The sequence below is a fragment of the Pseudorasbora parva genome, chromosome 14 (genome assembly GCF_024679245.1).
Source record: "Pseudorasbora parva isolate DD20220531a chromosome 14, ASM2467924v1, whole genome shotgun sequence".
In the NCBI taxonomy this organism is placed as follows: Eukaryota; Metazoa; Chordata; class Actinopteri; order Cypriniformes; family Gobionidae; genus Pseudorasbora; species Pseudorasbora parva.
Window position 1 is genome coordinate 21,926,779 of NC_090185.1, and position 22,410 is coordinate 21,949,188.

Below are 22,410 nucleotides of genomic sequence, written 5' to 3' on the forward strand. Positions count from 1 at the left end.
ACACAAGGAAAACATCTTATAAATCATACTTTTAAGGTTTTTGTTTGTTTGTTTGTTTGTGAAAACGTATAATGCAGAAAGCTTTCTGTGATGGGCATGTGGTATGTGGATAGGGGTTAGAATAGCCTACAGTATAAAAATCATTATCCTATGTTTTTAAAGTCCTCATGAAACATGAAACCCTACGTGTGTGTCTCTGTGTTTGTTCGGGGTATTTATCATTATTACCCGCATTAATTCCATGTTTTTATTTATTTAAAATAAATGCTTCACCAGCAAAACGCGCGCGATGACAACATAGGTAGCTACAAATTCTCCAGGTCTATGACGTCACGCAAGCATATACTGTGTAAAACCTGAATCTCTTTTGGCTTCGGTGAATGGATGACTGTCAGTCATAACACACACACACACACACACACACACACACACACACACACACACACACACACACACACACACACACACACACACACACACACACACACACACACACACACACACACACACACACACACACACACACAGGCGTAATGGTTTTTATACTGTAGCCTACAAACCGTATTTTCTATCCCCTTACACTGCACTTACCCCTAAACCTACCCATCACAAGAAACATTCTGCATTTTTACTTTCTAAAAAAACCCTCATCCTGTATGATTTATAAGCATTTTGAAAAGTGGGGATGGCCAATGTCCTCATATTTCACCCTCTCCTTGTAATACCTGTGTCATACCCATGTCATTAGCCTACACATTTGTGTCCTCATATGTCACACACACACACACACACACACACACACACACACACACACACACACACACACACACACACACACACACACACACACACACACACACACACACACACACACACACACACACACATACACACATTTCAACATTTCAAAATCACTAAGCTGTAGGAAATATGGATTGATAGCTAACGGAACTGCCTCCACACGTGACGCTTCAAAGCAACAAGGCGCCAATGTCTACTGGAAAACTGATAAATAAATTACACGAAAGTCTATTGGCCTGCACTGCACACACGCACTTCCTAGGGCGTGTGTGTGCGCGCGCGCTGTCAGTACAGGAATCTAAAGGTGTGAGCATGTGCAACTGCAGGTTCTGTGATGGTTTTAACATTTATATGTGTGTAATGAAATCCAATCCAATAGGCTATAACATAAGCTTATTATACGTGTCTTCCTAAAGTCTGAGTTGATTTTATGGATAAGTTGCGTTTATTTCTTCGCGTATTCGCGGATAGGACGAACCCGACGAGCTTTCTTTTAGTCTGCCCATATGCCAGCCCAAAACAACCCGAGAAATAAGATGGGCGTTACTCTAAATGGATCATGCACGCGGACTTCGGAACAATAACTCATCAATTCACAACGGGACGCCGTTTAAGCGCGAGCTGCTTGAGTTTCTACACACGTCCACGTATGGAGACCAACGCCAGACCCGACCCCAGCAGTCCTCGGAGTGGTAGCACTGGATACTTCGCAGGAATCTGGATAACAAGTTGTGCAGTTGAGCTAATAGAGCGTCAGATCACCCAAGCCAACGTCAATGGCCGTTTAAAACTAATTGTCATCAATACTTTTCGTGTTGCCCATTAAAGTGACATAGATAGGCGATTCTCGGGAATAGTTCATGGTTCTTGTTTTCAACAAATTCATTTTTGCTTGTGGATTAGATCTCGTGGTGTAATGGATCACCCCAAGTTTGGTAAGTGAATATACTCATTTGCAGACTTATCAATAGGCTAGTAATCAATGTTTGTTTAACTTCATTGCAAAGTGTTAGAAATTTCAACGCAAAAAATAACAAAAATAAAACCCTAAAGCCTGTTTATTTAAGCAGTTTATAATTTACAGTGAAAATTATACAGGCTACATATAGGCAAGGCTACTAGCCAATTTAATAAAGTTTTTTTTTTTTTCCCAGTTACGTACAAGACATTGGAGTGTTTTGTCCTTCATTCTATACTATTTGGTTAATATTTCTAGCATCTTTAGTGTAAATTGTTACCCTAATTGTGTTTTTGTGTTTGTTTATACTGTGTTCTTCTTTTAAAACGTGTCCTTGCACTGTATCACCTGTGCTGTTATCGAGCAACTTATATTTGAAAAATTAAATGTTTGTAAACTATAGAGTTTGAAACTAAATTATACAAAATGGCCTTCAGTACGTTTGTCATCGTCACCGTATTTCTTACAGTAAAGTTAAGGTAAACAGCTGACAGTAAATTAAACATTTAAACATTTTTTTTAAAGATTTGTCTAAAAAAATGTGTGCAAATTTAACATGTAACTATTTGCACACAATCTAATTCCCATGCTGTTTTTGTTAAGGGGAAAAAAAGGTTTCTATTTGTTCGAGTTAATGTGGCGTATTTTAACTAAATCATCTTTTGAGCGTTGTATGAAGTGATCATTAGGCAAGCCCGGGGAGCAAACAGTTGTGCGATTGTTAGAGGAGCCTGGGAAAATGTTCCGGGGTCCGGGAGGTGGAGTGTATTGACGCCAGACCCTCTTGTTAAGGGGACTTCTGTGCTCCCAGACGTTATTGTCATGATAATGAGCAGCCCGCACGTTGTTGAACTTGATGTTGACTTCTTTCTTTAGGCCTGAATTTTTTTCGGTCACTTGTTTGTGGGAAAATTTTCTCCGGAGCTACAGTGTGAAATTAATTAATCAGGCTTTTGGAGCGACCAACAATAGAGACCAAGAGGATCCCTGGAACCCCACAAAAGGCCCCAAACGTTTTTTTTTCTCCCTCCCTAAACTGTATTCTTCCCAGCCACAACAGACTGAAAGATAGGCCTAGTTGTAGTTTAATATATATATATATATATATATATATATATATATATATATATATATATATATATATATATATATATATATATATTTGTTTTCACTGCAAGCTACACATTAGTTAGTTAAAATAGTTTTAAAAAGTATGCCTATTATATGTTCCTGAAAAAAAAAAAAACCGTGCTGCTTGGACAGGTTCTGGAACTAAAATGAGGCGTGTGTGTTTTCAGACTTCTAAACTCGTAAAGGCCGCTCAATAATAAAACATTTTAGCCTACTTTACGTTATTATGAAGCAGCGTCAATTCTACTCGTATTATATTTACATTATCGCAGCACACTAGTTATTAAAATACATATTTTCTTAATCAAACGTGCAGAAATGTAAATAAATGGAGACGGTCTGAAGGAAGGATCGTTGATTCTCATTACCACTTATGTTTCTCCAGGCACTCAGAGATGAGAGGTCATCACTGTCCACTAAAAGGTAAGAAAAAACAGATATGACGGATTAAAAAGAGTATAAAAATGTTATTTGTATTGACTTAAGTAGGATTAAAGTATAACAGTTGTATTGAGTAAAAAAAAAAAGAATCTTAATGTTCCTGCTGTAGAAGTGTTTAGCTGAACTTAATAATTTAACGAGACATTTAAAATGTTAAAATAAACAGATTAAAAGAAAAGAAAAAATCCAGCTATGTGTTTAGCAATTTTTAAAAAAAAGATATGTATATTAGGGTTTATAAAACCGATCTGTGAATTGTTGCTAACAACAAAATATAGCATATAAATGAGTTCAAAATAAATCGTGTAAAGCTAAATTGATTTTCTATGATGTTTAACTCTTTTTTTGAAAACGAAATGTCCTCTACATTTTTAGAATTTGTATATCTACATTCTTTTTTTTATCTTGATGTTGGATAGCAGCAGTGACTAATTGCATTAACCAACTGTTACTAACTATTAACGAAGTCTGGTAATGAAGCGAATGTGAGCTGTTTAAGAGGAGAATACAAATAATCAGCCGTGAGAAAAAGAATGTCAAAGTCACAAATTTAACAACAGGATATATTAATATGGCAGATATTTGCAACTCCAGTGGTGTTTTCTGTAATCTGAACTTCAGCACCAAGGACAGGTCCCTTCACCTGAACGAGCTTTTGTGCGTCTCAAACTGCAAGGCATGTTGCAAAATACACTTCTTATAAGTTTAATTGTCATAATTATTTTGTATTGCTGTTTTTTAAGTGAGTATGAAATGAGCCTTGCTTAAATATGCTAGAGGCTATAAAAGAACAAGAAAAGAACAGAAAATGCTTTGTTTTAAAGATGCGATGTGTCGCTTAAAATTGTGTTAATGTAGAACTGTATTATGGGGTTACAGTCTATTTTTGAGCATGGTGGGAAGCGCATTTTTGAAACAGGACATGACGCAAAGAGCGGGAGTGTCTAAATCACGCAGAGGTGTGTGTGTGTGTGTGTATGTGTGTGTGTGTGTCAGAGGGCGGGGGGTTGAGATAGAAGGTGCAAGACAGAGAGGGAGACTCTCACAGTGGCATTTACATGAAGAATGTATAATATGTTGTGTTCAGTTGTGTGTGTTTAATGATAAACATTATAAACTATATAAAAACGAACAATATCTGCATTAGATTTTTGTAGTAAGGCCTATGGGCTATATTCTTTGGTTGCAAAAATAAAGTAAAATCGAGACTTTCACGAAGTGTTTTTAAAACATTCATTAGAATTAAACATTGTAAACAAATCGAGTCTTTATAAATGTTGACTATAATAAAAGTATAAGATCTCTTTGTTGCATTTATAACTGCACAACTGCAACAAACTAAAACTAAAATAAACGACATTTTAGCCTAAATCATTTTTAAAGTTTTATTGAAAATTACACTTGTATTTAGTCTCATAAGCAATAAAAGTGTTGTCCATAAACAGATGTTTAAAAATCATCCTGGAAATTAAAAAAAAGAAAAAGAAATTAGGCCTAAATAAATCAAATTCGTATTGTTAAACGCTCGTAGAAAACAGGCCAATTTATTCTCTTCTTTATAACCTCATGCTGAGACTAACGCTCATGTTATTGACATATATTTGATATCATATTTAAAATGAGGCATTCTTCGTTGCGTTGCACTGTCCTTTCTCAATAAGAAAAAAACAAAAACAAGACCAGAGCCGAGACATTTTTTCTCAGATGTTTTAGCACGAATTGAATTAGCGTAGTATTTGCTATATGTATAATTATTTATTTCTTAAATAGTGTCGTTGGACGTCTAAATACTAACTGGAATTAACCTGTTTATTGCAGTAGAAAGATAATACTTTATTTGTACAGTTTATCTTGATCTATTTTGATGAATGCTTTCATTTCTCACATTTAGTCCTTTTATATAAATAAAAAAGTCACTTATTTTTATTGTTGTTTTTTGGCCTTGATTTAAAAAGCAAGGACTCTAGTTTTTACATCAGCCGAAATATCAAGGTTGTTATTTATTTCTATTTTTCCTTAGTGCACATGCACGAAATATTTTGCTTTCCTCTTGCTAAATGGACTAGCCCATTCTGTTTTAATGGAACCACAGGGAGATCCCCTTTTTAAATGATATGGGGAATATATTTTAATGGAAAATAAGGATAGGCCAAGTGTGTGTGTGTGTCTGTCAGAGAGAGAGAGAGAGAGAGAGAGAGAGAGAGAGAGAGAGAGAGAGAGAGAGAGAGAGAGAGAGAGAGAGAGAGAGAGAGAGAGAGAGAGAGAGAGAGAGACAAAGAAGGACTCCATCTGCTTGTCTGCATCCATGCATATTTATAATGTTTATTTATTTTATGTATTTATTGGGAACTCATGTCTTCATTTCTTTCCTCGGTCATGGTCGTTTTATTTAAATATGCGTAAATCTGCATTAAAGCATAACATGTTTGCCCTGTTTTTACATTAGATCTATAATGTCTAGTATACCGTGCAGCCTTTCTGCTCTCATGTCCTTTACAGTATTATGCACCCAGTTCATAGTGTTTAACGTTTGCAAGCAACACCAATAAACGTTTTATTTGGCCACAAATGCAGAATCACTTGTACTGTGGCACCTCATAAAGAATGCAGCGTGATATTCCGCGCCACAAGACGCATACACTGGATTTAAATATTTCTTATTTTGTATTATATTGCGTGGATGCACTATACATTGATAATCGGTGGTTATAAATAAATATGTTCGAGATGATAAATGGTTATTATTATTATTATTATTATTTTGTTTAGTGTTGGTAATATGGTAGTAACCTAAAGAACTAAACACTTCATTGCATGTTTATTTAACGCGCGCGCGCGCGTGTGTGTGTGTGTGTGTTTTAAAAACTTGTTCCTGAATCAGTCTTAAGGGTTATGACAACAAACTGTCTTTCTGCATGTTGGTTACACCATGGCAGACAGACTATTTTCACTTCTTTTTTCTTATTATTGAGTTTTGTTTTTTTTAAATGGTAGAATATATTATGTAAAAATACTAGAAAAATATAGAATGTTAGCCCTTTAATGAGACGTTTTTATACAGTAAAGAAACAGTTGGTCTTCACTCCCGAGACATTGTTGAGCCCCACACAACATTAAAATGACTTATGTCAGTTAAAAAATAAAAATATTCATTATATATCACACGTATTTTAATGTATTTTGAATAACTTAATAGATTACGTTGCAGGTTAAAGAGGTCAATATTTATCTTAAGCATCAGTCTTTCGGTTGCTGAGATTATAGTGCTCGGTCACGGGCGCGTCCCCCGTGTGTCTCAGCCCTGCTCAGCCATGTGTATCAATAAGCATTAATGGTTAATGCTGGTGACATCACAGTTGTGTTGGCGGTGTGACCCCCGTGGCCCTGCCCAGAGGAGCCCCTCAGTTCAATCTTCTGGCGTTCAGTGCTGCTGTCGGAGCCTTGCGCTTCCTCGTGCGTGGCTTTTGAGCTCTAAGATTTCACTACAAAGATTTAATTTTCCTTCGAACGGCTTTACTTTAGCGAATAAATCGGAGGCATCGAAAAGACATCTGTAAACCTTGAGATTAAGTGATCTTTGTGAGTGCTGTCGTTTGAATTAAATGGATGTTCTGGACGGTTTTGGAAAACGCTGGATGGGAAATTCAATTGTGAGTACATATCTTTTTTGTGGCATTAAACCTGAGTTGTTTTGAGAGGTAAAAATGTGTAGCTATTTCAAGCGTAGCTTCGTGTGAAACCGGGGGTTTCGTTCATTTATGTCAAGCTGAAGCATATCTATCTGTCAAATCAGTCTCCAAATTCTTAGTCATAGTGTATAGACTGATTTAGATGATATATAGCATAGTAAAACTTCCATAACAGCCTTGACAAGAAAAGTTCCGCTAAGAACCAAATATGTTTTATAAGAACCTTTATGAGTTATGAAAATAACGTTTTATTCCCGAGTTCTTTAGAAAATATTAGTGTGCTGGCTTTAAAGAACCCATAAACCAAAACACTGATGTGAAGAACATGAAACATCATGAATTATATAATTTACAAAGCCCAATAGTTTTTTGTTTGTTTGTGTTTTAGAAATTGAGATTAGGGTCCTTCGCTGAGGACCCCATAGCAGTTTTTAGGCAATTTAGCTTGCTTGATTTGACGTATAGATGCAGTTCCGAAAGGGGTTTCATGTTGGATATAGCATTTTAATTCATATAAAACCAAATGGGACAGGGCAGGTTGAATTTGTAGAGAGCATTTTAAAAAACCTTTTAATATTTCATTTTACTATATGAGCCATTTAAAAGGCCAGATCTGGGTACCCAATATAGGCCTGTTAATGCCAGTCTAAATATCCTAATACATCCAGCAGAGTATCGATAGCCTTTGGGACCCCTAATTGTGCTGTAACATATCCAAACGATAATTAATAAAGTATAGCTATCTTTCACTGTTTAAAATAAAATAGTACGTATGCAACTGTGTGTGTGCACATTGAGTGCACAGCGTGCCATGAGTAAAACAGGCAAAGCGCGTGGACTTATTGACGTGTTGCTTAGCCTTATTCCAACGAGTTATCCCATTATTGACAGTTTTTTAGAGGGGTTTAATTTCTATTTCATTTTATAAACATCATAGGCTCCGACTTCGCTATAGGCCAAATGCATAAAAGAACGCGTTTTACGCGCATTGTAAACAATTGCAATGTGGTAGATGTCCAAATGCGTGAAGTGCGCAATAGCCCCCAGACTATCAAATGCACATAATATGAGTGTATTTAGCCCACGTGTATGTGTGCGCGCGCGTGGAAGAGAGAGCGAGACTGTATCGGAGCTGCACACACGGCAGTGAATGCAATAGCTCCATGTGACCACAACAGAAGCTGCATCTGGCGTACGCGGCGGTCCCTTTAAGACACATGGGTTAGTTTTTCTCTTTGGTTATCTAGCTGTATGAGTTTATGTGATATCATAAAGCTAGAGAACCGAATGTATAAACTAATTCCAAAGACTTCGGAGCGCTTTGAATGGGAACGAGGCTGGAAAGCCGGAGGGATGTGGATGGTCGGGGTATGAGGGAGACGGCGATGTCCGCTACAAAGAGCATCGAATCCGGTAGGCATGCAGTTGGCGCTGCGTTAATGCGTTTCAGTGGTCTGGAAGGCTTGGAATACCTAAAGCTGATGTGGAAGATTTGGATTTAACGTGGAATCTGCCTGCGGCTACATAGGGACGCGTTAATACGCGGACAGTACGCAAGGGCTTGGTGTAATAAGGCGGATACGGACTTCGCGTTCATTCTCAAGTGTGCTTGTGCTGGGCAACATTCCATCATAGACGTGATGATGATGTTGATGTATGAATTCGGGATGACAGGAATCGGTTCATCGAGGTGTTTCAACCGATTGGTCGGATCTTCTGGGTCACGTGGTCCTCATATAATATGGGAAAGTCAAACCTCGGAGGTGTGTGGTTTGACACTCTTTGTGTCTTGTTGTACTGCCTTAACCAGGAAATAATCCATATGTGTGGCTTATTATAAAACATAAACTACACAATGTTCCCTGTTTTGGTATTTTGACTACAAAAACAGGTAAAAGACTTTGTACACCTGTGTAAACGTGTGCGTTTTGGAAGATATTAGCACTACATTTGACTTATAAGAGGAGTATTGTGCTGAATGGGTTTCTTTTTCTACATAATTTGGCTGATGTTACAAAATGATAAACTCACTCATGAAGTCACTCTGTAAAATAAGTGTCAAGGCTGTTTTAAACAGGCTGCTTATGACATCATTGCAGTGCGCAAATGTGTCTCGAGACTTTTTTATGAAACTACTAGGCCTCTGATAAGCACTTCGGTATTTATAGGCATATCTGACAGTTGTAGTACATATACTAGCTGTTGATTTGGGCAATTTATGTCCCTGACTGGTTAGTGCGACATCACACATAGCCATTTTTGATCCTAGGATGTGATAATGATAAACGCAAGGCTAAAATGCATGCTCGTGAGTGATATGACAGCCAGAGATTGATCTTTACACATAAAAGGCCATTTTTCCTTTGTACAAAAAGAACGTTTTTAAGTTCTTTGGCACAACAAGAGCAACATTTCTCCTCACAAGTGTTTTTTGTTTTTATTATAAAAGAGGTTTTGTATGATTGCTATATAGGTCGTTATATGTCTCTATAATTGTTGATTGCTTAAACATTTTTTCCTCTTTCTTTCGCACGAATCATGAGCTGTTGAAATGTGTGGGGGTGGGCAGAGACGTGTAATAGATGCATGACACAAATAGAGTCTGAGGTGCAGCGAGAGGCCTGTCTGAGAGGCGCCCCAGACATTTTCCCACATTAATATGTGTCTGGTCCTGCGTTAGGGGCCCCAGCAGATGGAGTCTTGTCTTAGCACCTGGCATACGCAGCACCGCTATTGTCTACGTCTAATACTAATCTGAATTAAATGTAACTAACTCTGCATCCCAGTTTCACTACTGCTGCAGATTAAACATGTGAGGATAGATGCTGCAAACAGGGTTTTGGGGGGACATTTGAGCAGCTTTTGATGCATTGCCTTTATCTTGTTCTGATAATACGTTTAAAGAATCAGATTTAGTATTAACAATATGCATAATTCATTTTATGCTTACTGCATTTTGTGAATGAGATGTGAACGATGTCAAGATGCAGTTGCACTTTTGCAACAAGGCCTCAAAATGGTGTTTCAAATCTCTTTTGGGTGTGAGACTGAGGATGTGGCTATAATTTAAACCCTTTAAATATGTTTTGGTTCAGTTTTGTAAGATGAATGCATCTGGGCTAATTTACTGCCAGGAAAATAAAATGTATTTGGTTTGCCACTCTCTTCTGGAAAACTGCCCTTTTTAGGGTGAAATCCGTTTGTGGTCTAGCTTGTAAATATGAAATGGACATGACAAACTACATTAGGACTGTAATAGGCCTATTTATAAAAGAAAATTAGTGTACTCTCTAGTGTTTCCTTAATGCTGGCGTCCTGTTTGTGGAAGCTTTAGTGACAGTACTGGAGGAGTTATGTTTGTATTATTAAAATTGGTGTTAGTGACAAGTTGTATTTTTTTTAAACACACATATCACATTATATTTAACGTAGATACCTTGTAATTGTTGTCATTTTGTTTCCAGCCCGCTCTCTGAATTTCATTCAAATAGATTAGGTTTCAAACAGGTACTGTTGCTCACAATAAAACGGGACGTTTTATCTATTATTATTCCGTTTTCATTTTTACCTCAAAAAGCAAATGTCAATCATTTCTCCGCTGAACTTATGAATTCTGAGTTTGGTATCTTAGCAACGGCCTCTGATCCTAGAAATGAAATGGGAACGAAACTCATCCTTTATTTGTAGTCTTACATTGGCAGATTTAAACGGGCCCAATACAGTAGGCATATGAAAATAGTTTCTACATACATCACTGACTCGCTGTTTTTTTTTTTAGCACTGTCTTAAGTCCAAATAATGGAATAAAACCTCCGTTTACAAATAGGCTAGTTTACTTATTTGACGAAATATTTGATCAATTCACATAAAACACGAAGTAGCATATATGTCTCAAAACAAAATAAACTTCCTACCTAGTCAGCACTTTTGTTCATCAACGCGCCTAAACTGTTGTCAGCCTCGCGCCAAAACCCCTCAGGTGACTCGCGACGCTTCTTTGATACCCAAAAATCCTGTTTAGCCGAGCAGCTGACAATTAAGACGCCACAAAAGAATAGCCGAAATGAACGATGACTGAATCGATTTTTCTTCTTATTAGTTAGTTTGTATATGTTGAAAATACATATTAATCTATTCACATAAGTTATCTATGAATATAGAGTAGAAAAGGGCGACATAAACTATTTTCACTTAGTCTGCCTAAAGTTAAGCCACGTGCTCTTAACTTTCAAAAGACAGTTTAAATTTAATTCCGTGCGAGCTTTGATATAAATTACCTCAACCGAAGGAACTGAAGCGAGAGCATATTATTATTATTATTATTATTACTATTATTATTATTATTATTATTATTATTATTATTATTATTATTATTATTATTATTATTATTATTATGTATACCGCTACATCCTTAGAACGAAAATAATTTAGCAAATGACAGATTATACACTTGGCCTGTTTTAGAAAGCATTTGCAAAGTTTCGTTTCTCATGCCTACAAGTCATGCATTGTTTCTCATTAATTCAAAAACGTGAACTATTTTGAAAGGAATTGTATGGAAATTGGGACCCTTCCCTCAGATTCTAAACATTTACTAATAATCATTAGTAAATGTTAATTCAAATAGTTAGAAATATAATGAAAATATATACATTTTAGGCTATAGGCTGTGTATATTCTTTCCCTGAACACCCTGGAGTGTCTTCAGGGACCCCCAAGAGTCTGTGGACCCCTGCTTGAAAACCCTGGGCATACATTATTAAAGCTGACATCACAGACACATTAAAAATCTGCATAGCTTTTTAGTGGTTATGTAAGAAGATTTGTCTATTGCATAATACGCTTTTTTTAATCTATTTTCATGCATGTCCTGTTATTTTTGAGTCCTGTATTATTTGCCTGCCAAATCCTCACGTATGACAAAAAAAGTGATGTAGAACCTGAATTCAGGTGACCTTTTAAGATCTCCTATAGTGGATGCATGTTTGAAAAAAAGGTATTTGAAAATGAGTTCACCTATTTATAGGTCCACTTGAGTAGCTCTGTGAATGATCATCAGTACACGCCTCACAAATGTGAAAGATCAGCAAAAAAGCTTGTATTTCGAGGTATTTTGACTGGTATGCTGAATTCACTAAGATGTGTAAATCTGTGTTTTTACAGGAAAAGAAGATAAAATAGAAATCAAGTGACCACAGATCAGGTGAGTGATGAGGCATTGACCTTGACTTTCCTTCTGCATGAGGTCGCATGTTTAAGAGTAAAATATGTAACAGGTTCTCCCACCATTGTTGCATACTAGACTACATAGGAGCTTAGTTTATGTCCTTTATGGGCAGGGATTAACATTACTCATACATAAAGCATATGTAAATGATAATTAAACCTTCATAATGACTAACCATATAGAAACTAAGAGTAAATGATGCTGGTTATTGTTCATATGTCAAGTTAAGCCTTTTTTTGTTCACACATTCAGTATTTATATCAAGGGAACATTTTTGTTAAGATATTGTGGTGAACTGGCTTTCGCGTGACATCAAAACGGGTTTCTTTCCCCCCCCAAAAAATGCTGGATGGCAAACATAGGAGGGATTACTATGGCAACAGTGTTTGCCCTTGCTCATTGGTGGTAAGGAGTAAAGCAGACTTATGTCACATGACTCTAGTCAGAGCGTATCCTGCCAGGCATTGGCTTACATGTTCATTTCAAAGCTTATATTTATGTTTATGTTTTACCCAGGCATAGGATGCACTGTATTTCGCATTCTCTCCTAGTAAGGACCAATATGTTGTGCAGTTTAATAGCATTATTGATAAAGCTTTATTTTACAGTGTCCTTGTTACATATGTTACATGTACCTACCATAGTAATAGCAGTAAATTATGCATAATTACAAGAAAATAACCAGCATCCAAACCCTAATCCTATACAAGTACATGTTGTTAATTATTATTAAATATGTAATTACACTGTAACAATGACACCTTAAAATAAAGCTAAATGTTATTATTTAATTTTATTATTTATTTTTATATATAATTAAAAAATAAATATATATATTATAATATAATGATATATATTATATTATATTATATTATATTATATTATATTATATTATATTATATTATATTATATAAGCAATTGATTGAACGACAAATATTCTTAATACAAGACCATCTTAAAATCAGTGGCTCAGGATAGAACAGGATCAAATTAAATATTTATATGTTACTTTGATCGCAGTGGTTTATTTTATCGCTGTCTTGAACCATAGCAAGTGTGATGCTCATCTTTACGATCTTGACAGTATAGCGCTTCACTCATTCACTCACTCTCTCTCATCCAATTTGTTTCCACACTGTTGCCGGACAAGAGATGAGAAGGCCGTTTGTGTGATCTATATTTTAATTCTTTTGTTCAGAGCCTTATCCCTTTAAAATATTGCTGGAGTCCCGGCGGTGTGTGTGTGTCTGTGTGTGTATATAAGGTGTGCTCATGTGGAAAGGCTATAAGGGTGGTTCAGTCCTTCACCTTCCTAATTCCCTTCTTTCTCTCTTCCACCACCCCCCTCTCCTCCACCTAAAGCCCTCTCTCTAACCCTCTTCAGACTCACACCCTCTCTCTTTCTCTCCCTTCACAATCTCAAGTCAGAGTTCAATGGCACTTTTTTCATTCTGTCCTTTTTTCGAGCCCCCCTTCCTCTCCCCAACTCTAGTGGGTTTTGCGAGATGGGGGGCAGGTACCTTCCCTCCCCCATGTGAACTTTAGCTGCAATTCTCCAGGCACACATGCATTGTGAAACACAGATTGAAAAAGAAATGAGCACCTTTTTTTCTCTTTCTCTCTCTCTCCTCTTGCCTTAACACAGAATTCTCAAACTCACCCACTCTCTCCCACGCAGTGTATTCAGTGCGCTAACGCCTGCCACACAAGAAAGTAGGCTCGTTTTATGGCACTCTTGTGAAGGTAGTGTGGCGCAAGTCCGTCAGAAAGCAGTCCATATAAGTACTAGAGCTCATATAATTTCGTATTGTATTGTACAGATGAAATACGGAATACATGGACTATTATATGGAAGTCTTTTTACAATTGAAGTGCTTCCTTGAGATCTTTTACCCTTGACAAAGAGATAACCATTGCATCTACTACATCTCAGGGAACGCACAAGATCAAGGATGGTTTTGAAGCATTGAACAGGGTTAAATGCCAGCAGCCATGTTATAGTAAACTTGGAGACCTTCCACCAGCCCTTTTTAGCATTTGTCCGTTGGTATACATTCCCATAAAAAAGGTACACAAGCAAAGACCAGGGTGGTACACTCTTAAACATAAAGGTTCTTCAATGGTTCTGTGGCAGGGTATATGGTTCCATGAAGCAAGAAGCCCTATCTTTTCATTGCACAAAAGGTTCTGGTAGTGCAAAAAGGTTCTTTAGACTATAAAATGGTTAGAAAAAAATGGTTCTTTAAAGAAACTTTCACCAAACGATTCTTTGTGGAACCAAAATTGGTTCTTCTATGGCATCACTACCCATTTTTGGTTCTTCCTGGCACCTTTACTTTAAAGTGTGTACTCTTTCAAAAGGAAATAAAACTAGTACTAATATGCACCATTTAGGGGTCAATTAAAGTGCCCCTATTATGGATTTTTGAAAATGACCTTTCATGTAGAGCGTAAAAAAGCTCTAAGTGAAAGAAAACATTGTGCAAAGTTTTAAATCTGAAAGTGCAGCGTATTAAGTTACCGTCTCTCAAAAGTAATAGTCAACTCAATCGCTTTTGAAACGAATCCCAAGCCATTTTGTTCTGACGTCAAGGCGAAACATTAACAAATATTGCCTGCATTTTCAGCCTCGCTTGGCTTAATATTTGACACGCGTGCACCTAAATAAATTTGGCAATTAATTTGTCTGTGACGTGTTACACTGAACTAACACATGGCAGCAGACAGCAAGATTATTCAGATTACAGCACGTCACTTCTCAGACATTCGTACTCCGATTCTGCATGTTCAATTGGCCTGAAGTGCCATAAAGTCGACTTTAATGCTCTGCCATGACGCTTTAAGCTTGACGTCGAATAGTCGCAAAATAAATATTTTCCTGACTTGCAGGCTCGGTTTCCAACAGTTAAAAATGACAAATAAATACATACACAGAGAGCTCTCAACAAGACATGTTTAATGATTATACCATCTGGATGCTCAAAATTGATCGGGAGAATGCGCACTTATTGTACACAGTTAATCACCGCTCTAGTGATCACTAATGTGTGCTGCATTGTAACACACACACACACACACATAGCTTGGGCATCACGCAGAGATTGTGTGTAGTCAGTAGTGCATAAATGTATTGTCAACAATACCATTAAATGATCTATCATTAATCATTAAAATAGATATTTTAATGATTTATCTATTTTAGTGATTTATCATTAAAATAGATTAAAAGTAAGTTATATCATATTTTTTATTAGTAACTAAAACTCACAGCTTCACTATTAGTAGAGAAACGCTGGAAGGTAGAATTATTTCTCACACAACCGCGCTTTCACAATGCATTGATATACATTTGTACAATCTTTATTGTGCTACTTTATCTGTATCTGATTCAGAACGAGCAGAAATCTGTGAGGAATATAACGACCCAGAGACAAAAGAACTGATAAACAAAAGCTGTTATGTAGGAGCAATAACCTTATGGGCAGCGCTGTGTCATATGCTATAGACCTTCTCTCCACCAATCAGCTGGTGTGTGGTGGTGGTTCTGGTGCATGTTGCACATTGGTGGTGGCTGAGGAGATTCCCTTTTCTATATGTAAAGCGTTTTGAGTGCCTAGAAAAGTGTTATATAAATATAACAAATTATTATTATTATTATAGCTCCCCTGTGCACAAGAAAACCTGTGTTCAGGACTCAGTTTGAGGTTCAGGGTTATTTGTTCATTAATGAAGTCATCAGCAACTAGTCGACATCACATAAATGTCGACTTAAAAAAATGGTAAGTCGTCCAACCCCTAATACCAGTCCCAACTGACTGGGTCATCTGACAAATCACCGCAGATTAGCATCACGCAAAGGAGGGGTTTGGACAAAATGAATCATTGAGCGAATGTTTTGGGAGTCGTTGAGCAAATAAGGTAAAAATAAATGCATATTATAAGACAGTGAAAGAGGTTTTTGACCTTACATGCATGTAAACCTATTGTTGGGGACTCCCGAAACAAAAATAGTAACCTTTTAAATGCACAAAGGTGTATCTTTTGAAAAGGTAATGCCTCAGTGTCTTTTTTCCCCTAAAGGTGTTGGTGCGTTTAAATTTTTCCACATTCTTATGCACTATTTTATGTCGTTTTGTAGTATAAATAGTGCAAGTACTGTTCACTCCGCTGTCAAAGCTTTAATTATGTAGCGGAAGACTAAAATTCATGCAGGATGTGGTTAAGTACATAGTGTATAAGTGTATAGTGCGTCATTTGGGACACAACTAGTATGTTAAAGCACAAATGATGAAAATGGTTAGTGGAGGCATATCAAGTTGGTCAAGAGAAAGATGAAGAGAAAGCAAGAAAGAAAGTCCCCCCCCCATTCTGTAAGCTAGAAAAACAGCCTGTGACATTGGCCTAGTTCTAGATCGCGATTGCCCAGAGGAAGAATTGAATTGCGAAATCAGAGACAGAGGATCAGAGGGGACTTAGCACCCTGTGGCTATGAGACCCCTCGCTCCATACCAGCTAACCACCTTTCACCCTCATCCATGGCTGTTCCTTACTCTTCGCGTTCCCGGACGAGCCCCCACTTTTTTATAGAGGAACTCAATATCGCACACGCAAGGTTCAATAGTTCAGTGTCAGGCAAAGTTTCTGAAATGATGCATGTAGGAGAGGGAAGAGGCAGCATATATAAACAAATTCTCCGCGCCACAAAAATCTATAGATTTCTCAAGATGTTCTGTCTGTTGACTTGCACTATTACCATTTGTAAATGCCACGGAAGATTGCGCTGTTAGTGCAATGCTTTGAAAATGTATCAGGAATTATTGATATTCAGTTAGAAGGTGTATATATATGCTGCACATGGACAGAAGCATTGTGATCAAATGTTTATGGGTAAACTTGGGATCAGAAAACCAGGAAATTACTAGTGCTTTAGATGAGTGGTTCTCAAGCCTGTCCCACCACTGTACATTTTGCATGTTTCCTTTATCAGACACACCTGATCCAACTCATCAGCTTATTTTTAGAGACTGTAAGACCTGAAGTAGGTCTATCTGATGAGGGAGACGTGTAAACTGTGCAGTGGTGGGGGGTCCCCAAGGTTCAGATCAAGTCCCTACAATTGTTTTATTTATTATTATCGCTCATATTTATTATTTTCCATCCAAAACCTCTTTTTGTGCTACAGGTAGTAATGATACCTAAATATTTTATTGAGGAGATGCACTTCTGTTGAAAAGTTTGGCGTTAGTAAAAAAAGATTAATAAAAGATGCATTAAATTGATCAAAATTGACAGTAAAGACTTTTACATTGATACAAACGATTTCTATTTCAAATAAATCTTTAAAATATTTCAATCTATAAAATCCTGAAAATAATGTATAATGCTTTCCACAAAATAAAGTCTTCAACATTGATAATAAGAAATGTTACTTGAGCAGCAAATCATCATATTAGAATGATTTCTGAAGGATCATGTGACATTAAAGACTGGAGTAATGATGCTGAAAATCATCACTGGAATAAAATAAATTTTAAAATATATTCAAATATATATATTTTATATTTTTAAAATATGAATGTTTTTACGGCAACTTAAACATTTCAAGCAATCAGATAATTTTGTTGTCGCCTAGCTGATGAATATAGGAAAAAATCCCATAGACTTTGATTGACATAAGACCTCAAGCATTTTCTGGGTACAGAATATCATATAAACTTGGGGTTAGACTCTTTTGATGCATAGTAATTACTCAAAACACATTAGCAACCACTTAGCAATGCTATAGTAACCACTCAGAAGGCTTAGCAAATACTGGGAAAGTTATCAGACCAGCGCTAATATTGTGGCAGTTTAGGGTTAGCATGGGAAAAAACCATGAACATTTACACATTTACAGAAAATATAAAAATCTAGTTTAACCTCTCCAGTTGATTGTGTGAAGTATCTTACTTGTAATTATATTAGCATTACAATGCTGCGTCCATCACTAGAACAGCATTGCATCATAAACTTTGATTCCTTTTGTGCAGTGAATTCGTCTGGCTAGAAGTTTCTAAGCAACAGTTTATTTTGAGATTTATGCAGTGGTTTTCTCAAGCTAATGCTGTGAACCAAACCAAATTGTAGATATATTACTCATGGTAGTTTTCATTTGTTTGAAAGCCTCTGTTCTACGAAATAAAAAAATAAAAACACTGAAAGGAAATTTCTTTATAGATTGGAATTCATATACAGAGCTCGATAGCTCGCTTTGTAAGTTCATTTGAATTATACCCCCTGCATTATACGCCTTGATAGGAAATAAATCTCTTTAAATGAATGCGCTCGAGGGGGCTGCGCTAAAGGGAGGGTTTTGTTGGTAGCGCTAGCATATGCTAACATAAATTAAAGCCTATGTTTCTCTGTAGAAAACTGATTGATGTTTCTTACTGTTTAAAAGCTAAAAAAGCTTTCGCTTTCTCACAGTGGATTGCTTAAAGTGGTAACTGTCTGCTGGCGACGTCCAAAGCGGGTGCAGAAATCGGCTGGTTTTCTCAAGAATAGAAAAGCTAGCCAAGCTGAGTAAGGCCTCTGTGACATTGCCATGCAAAACACTGCCTCAATAGTGAAGTGTATTTATGAAGATGAGAGAGGTGGGGGGGATGGGGGGGGAGGTTTGAGAGGGAGGGAGGTTTAGCGGGGGACGTTATGAAAAGGCAGCAGGCTGCGAAGTGAATGGGACCGGCGGGGAGGGGGCCGGCAGGGTCCGCGCCTCCATTGGTTCAATGCAACGGCCAGAGCAGCTGTGAAAGGAGGTCTCCCCTTTTTCCCACGACCCAGCAATGGGACAAAACACTGGCCCGAGTCTGCCAGGGTCAAGTCACTTTGCTAATATATACACTGAGCTTGTGTACGCAGACAATGCATACACACAACTCATTTATTTGGTGTGTGCACACAGGCACCTTCAGACTGGGGAGACGGGGTGGGCAGCGTGAAAAGACCCTGACTCTAATTTCGGTCACATTGAGGCCATTGTCTAGTTCTAGACCAACAGTCCTAGATTCTGGAAATTAACAAGCTAACCGGGACTTGGTCAATGCACACACACTTACACCTGCTGTTCAGGATCAGTCCGTTTGCCAAATATTGACATGTATTGACATTTTTTTACTCACATATTTTCATCTTAGATGCATGGATATTCAGATAGATGGATATTCGGATGAATGGACAGATGGATGGATGGATGGATGGATGGATATAGATAGATAGACATAATTTTGGATATGTAGATATTCAGACCCTGACGGGCTAATTGGGATACTCAGCCAGAGCCTCGTTTTTAAAAAATTTAAAGAAAATAACCTTCCTTTTAGTAGTTAATGCATACGTTCATATTTATAAAATAATCATTGAAGAAATCAGACTTCAGCTTTTTTTGTAAAATCTGGTAAAATAGTAAATAATGCAGGAAAATTATATTGTGAATGCTAAAAAAAAATCATAGTTAAAAGTAACTTTTGTTGGTTTTTAGTGTGTTTTTTGTTGAAATCACCATAAAATGCTTCTTAGTTTTCATTGCATGTTTGTTTTTCCATCTTCTGTAGAACTCACTAGCCTGAATACTCGTTTATGGCCCTACGGTGCAGTCTATTAGCGGATATGGACCCTGCGTCTCTCCCGGGTTCATCTTCAATAGAAAGTGCCATCTTGTTAAAGGCGTATTACAAACTCCGCCACTGTGTCACAGTCTTTCTGCCTCTCCCCACCCACCTTGTGCCGTTTACACTCCTTTATGGTACATTTGTCCTGCAATAAGCCCCATTCTTTTGATAAACAAGCACAGGCTCTGGCATCGCCCCTCTCCTCTTGCCTCCCTCTCCTATTCAGAGGCTCCTGGAGTACAGCAAGACAAAGAAGAGACTCACTTAATTAGCTGAGCGAGAAGATGCATTGGGGCAATCACCCTGCACAATGAAGGAAACGTACAGCATGTTAATTCAGCGTGGGGTTGTAGCGAGCTTCCCGGGACCAAGAATAGCCTTTTGTTTAGCGCCTGGCCGGCGTAATAGATCAGATGCGCTTCAATTAAAGAGAAATTGTTCTGAGCCTCCTTTCAAGAAGGCGCGGATGCATATTATCTTTGTTTGTTTAAGGATCCAGCTTGTTCTAGCTGGTAGTCTTTCTGATGAAGCTGCTTAACCAACTCGCAAATGCATTTTCTTCATACGTCTGTTATTTACGGCTTCTGAAGAACTGAAATATAGTGTATGAGTCATATTTATGATATGTATATGATACGTTGACAGCCCCGATCGTTGTTTTTTTTTTCATTAGATGGAAAAGCGCAGCTAGGATTGTCAGTAATACTTTAGAATAATGGTCTGTCTTTTGTTAGTAAAGTAATGCAGGGCAAATGAGTTCTACATTTACACTTCAGCTACAACTATTAACTTATATGGAAACAAGAATAACTAATCAGTAAGTAATATTGAATTTAGGGCTAAGATAATCAATAAATACTGAATGATACCTTATTAAGAACTAAAAAGTTAATAAATAATAAAGAATTACTATTTAACGTAACATTGACGTGTCTGAGATGTGTCTGAGATTTCACTTTAAAATAATGGTCCAGATCACTAGTAGTTCTTGAAGAGAGACTAGGGAACACTTGAGATCAACAATACTTAAAACTTGAGTAATTAGTGATGTATTATATGAGTATATTCAGTAGGGCTGTACTAGAATAATCGAATATTCGAAAATTCGTTCGGTGAGGTGGCATTCGATTTTCAGTTTTGAGATTCGAATATTCGTTTTTTTTTTAAACACGTGACTTCCATCGCGGACTCATTCGCACTCATGCTTGAAATAATATTAATAAATAATACAAAAAAACACTGCAACATGCTTTCAATAAAAGCATCGCGCATTTTAAAGATTTAAATGAACAAAAAGTGAGAATAAGACAAAATAAATCCCTTATATAGAATAAAACTAATTGTAATAGATATTACATTTTGTGTCATTTTAAAAACAATTCATTTATTCTTATTCAACTGTTTATAAGCATGCTACCGTGTTCTTTATTTATTACAGTTCGTTGAAATCACTGTGTTACTAATTTAATTTCTGTTTTGGGATTCATTTGTTTTAAAGAAAGGTTCGTTATTAATACCTTATTAAAGTTCTTGCTCTCAACAGACTTTGTGTTTTGTATCACTTGTGCACTGTGTTTTCGGAGCATAAACCTGCCCGTGTAATGCGTACCGGAAACTGTTCTATTTAAAAGATTATTAACTGTTTATTAATATTTAAAGAATGTGTGCCACCTGATCATATTGCACCAAATGCAACACTGCACTCCACTGGGTCTGCCGCAACACATTTACAATGCCGAAGAGTGAAACGTGAAGTCGTGAAAGATGATACAAATGCAAACCGACACTATTATATATTTAGCCCCACCCACCGAAGCTTCGAATATTCGATATTGATTGCCACCTAAGCTTCGAAGCTCAAAAAATGGCATTCGAAACAGCCCTAATATTCAGAGTAAAAAAGATGATTGATTACGTCTAGACACACAATAATGTTGTGATTAGTAATTCATTGGTAATTCTAATAACTATTTGTCATAGTAAGTCATTCAGTAAGTATTGATTACCCAATCAGGAACTATCTTAGTCCTAAATTTGATATTATTTACTGATTGGTTAAGACCTTTTCCACATTAGTTTAGCTGAAATGTTAATATAGACAAATTCTTACAGACTTTTCAACAGAGAGACTATTTCTCCATTGTATTGTTAGTTTTTTTGTTTTACAATTTTTTTGCTCTCAAATTAGCAAAATGATATGTTGCTAATGTCATTGCCACTTTAAATTGTTGGCATATTTATTCATGTTCATTCATTTTCTAAAATGGTGAAAATAACATTTGACTACAAATATTCAAATATCCTTCCATGTAGGGCTGTGCAATATTGAAGAAAAATGCGATATGCGATATATCTTGTTAAATAATGCGATATTCGATATGCGATACAATATTGCAATTAGTGAGTAAAATCTATTTGAATTATATTAAAAAAATTATTTAAAAATTGAGAATGAAACCATTTGTGTTTCACATTCTTTCTGGGAAAAGAAAGCGTGAAAGTGACCAGCAGTGTTGT

At 36.7% G+C, this 22,410-nt stretch overlaps 1 long non-coding RNA gene across 1 annotated transcript in view; it reads left to right on the top strand.

Annotated features, from left to right (window-relative positions):
* Positions 1 to 1,043: 1,043 nt before the first annotated feature.
* LOC137040356 (uncharacterized) overlaps positions 1,044 to 22,410 on the top strand; it is a 45,443-nt gene continuing 24,076 nt past the window's right edge. Inside the window, exons 1-3 of the long non-coding RNA XR_010897884.1 lie at positions 1,044 to 1,736; positions 3,276 to 3,313; positions 12,184 to 12,223. This is a non-coding gene — a long non-coding RNA (uncharacterized lncRNA). The remainder of the gene's footprint in view (positions 1,737 to 3,275; positions 3,314 to 12,183; positions 12,224 to 22,410) is intronic.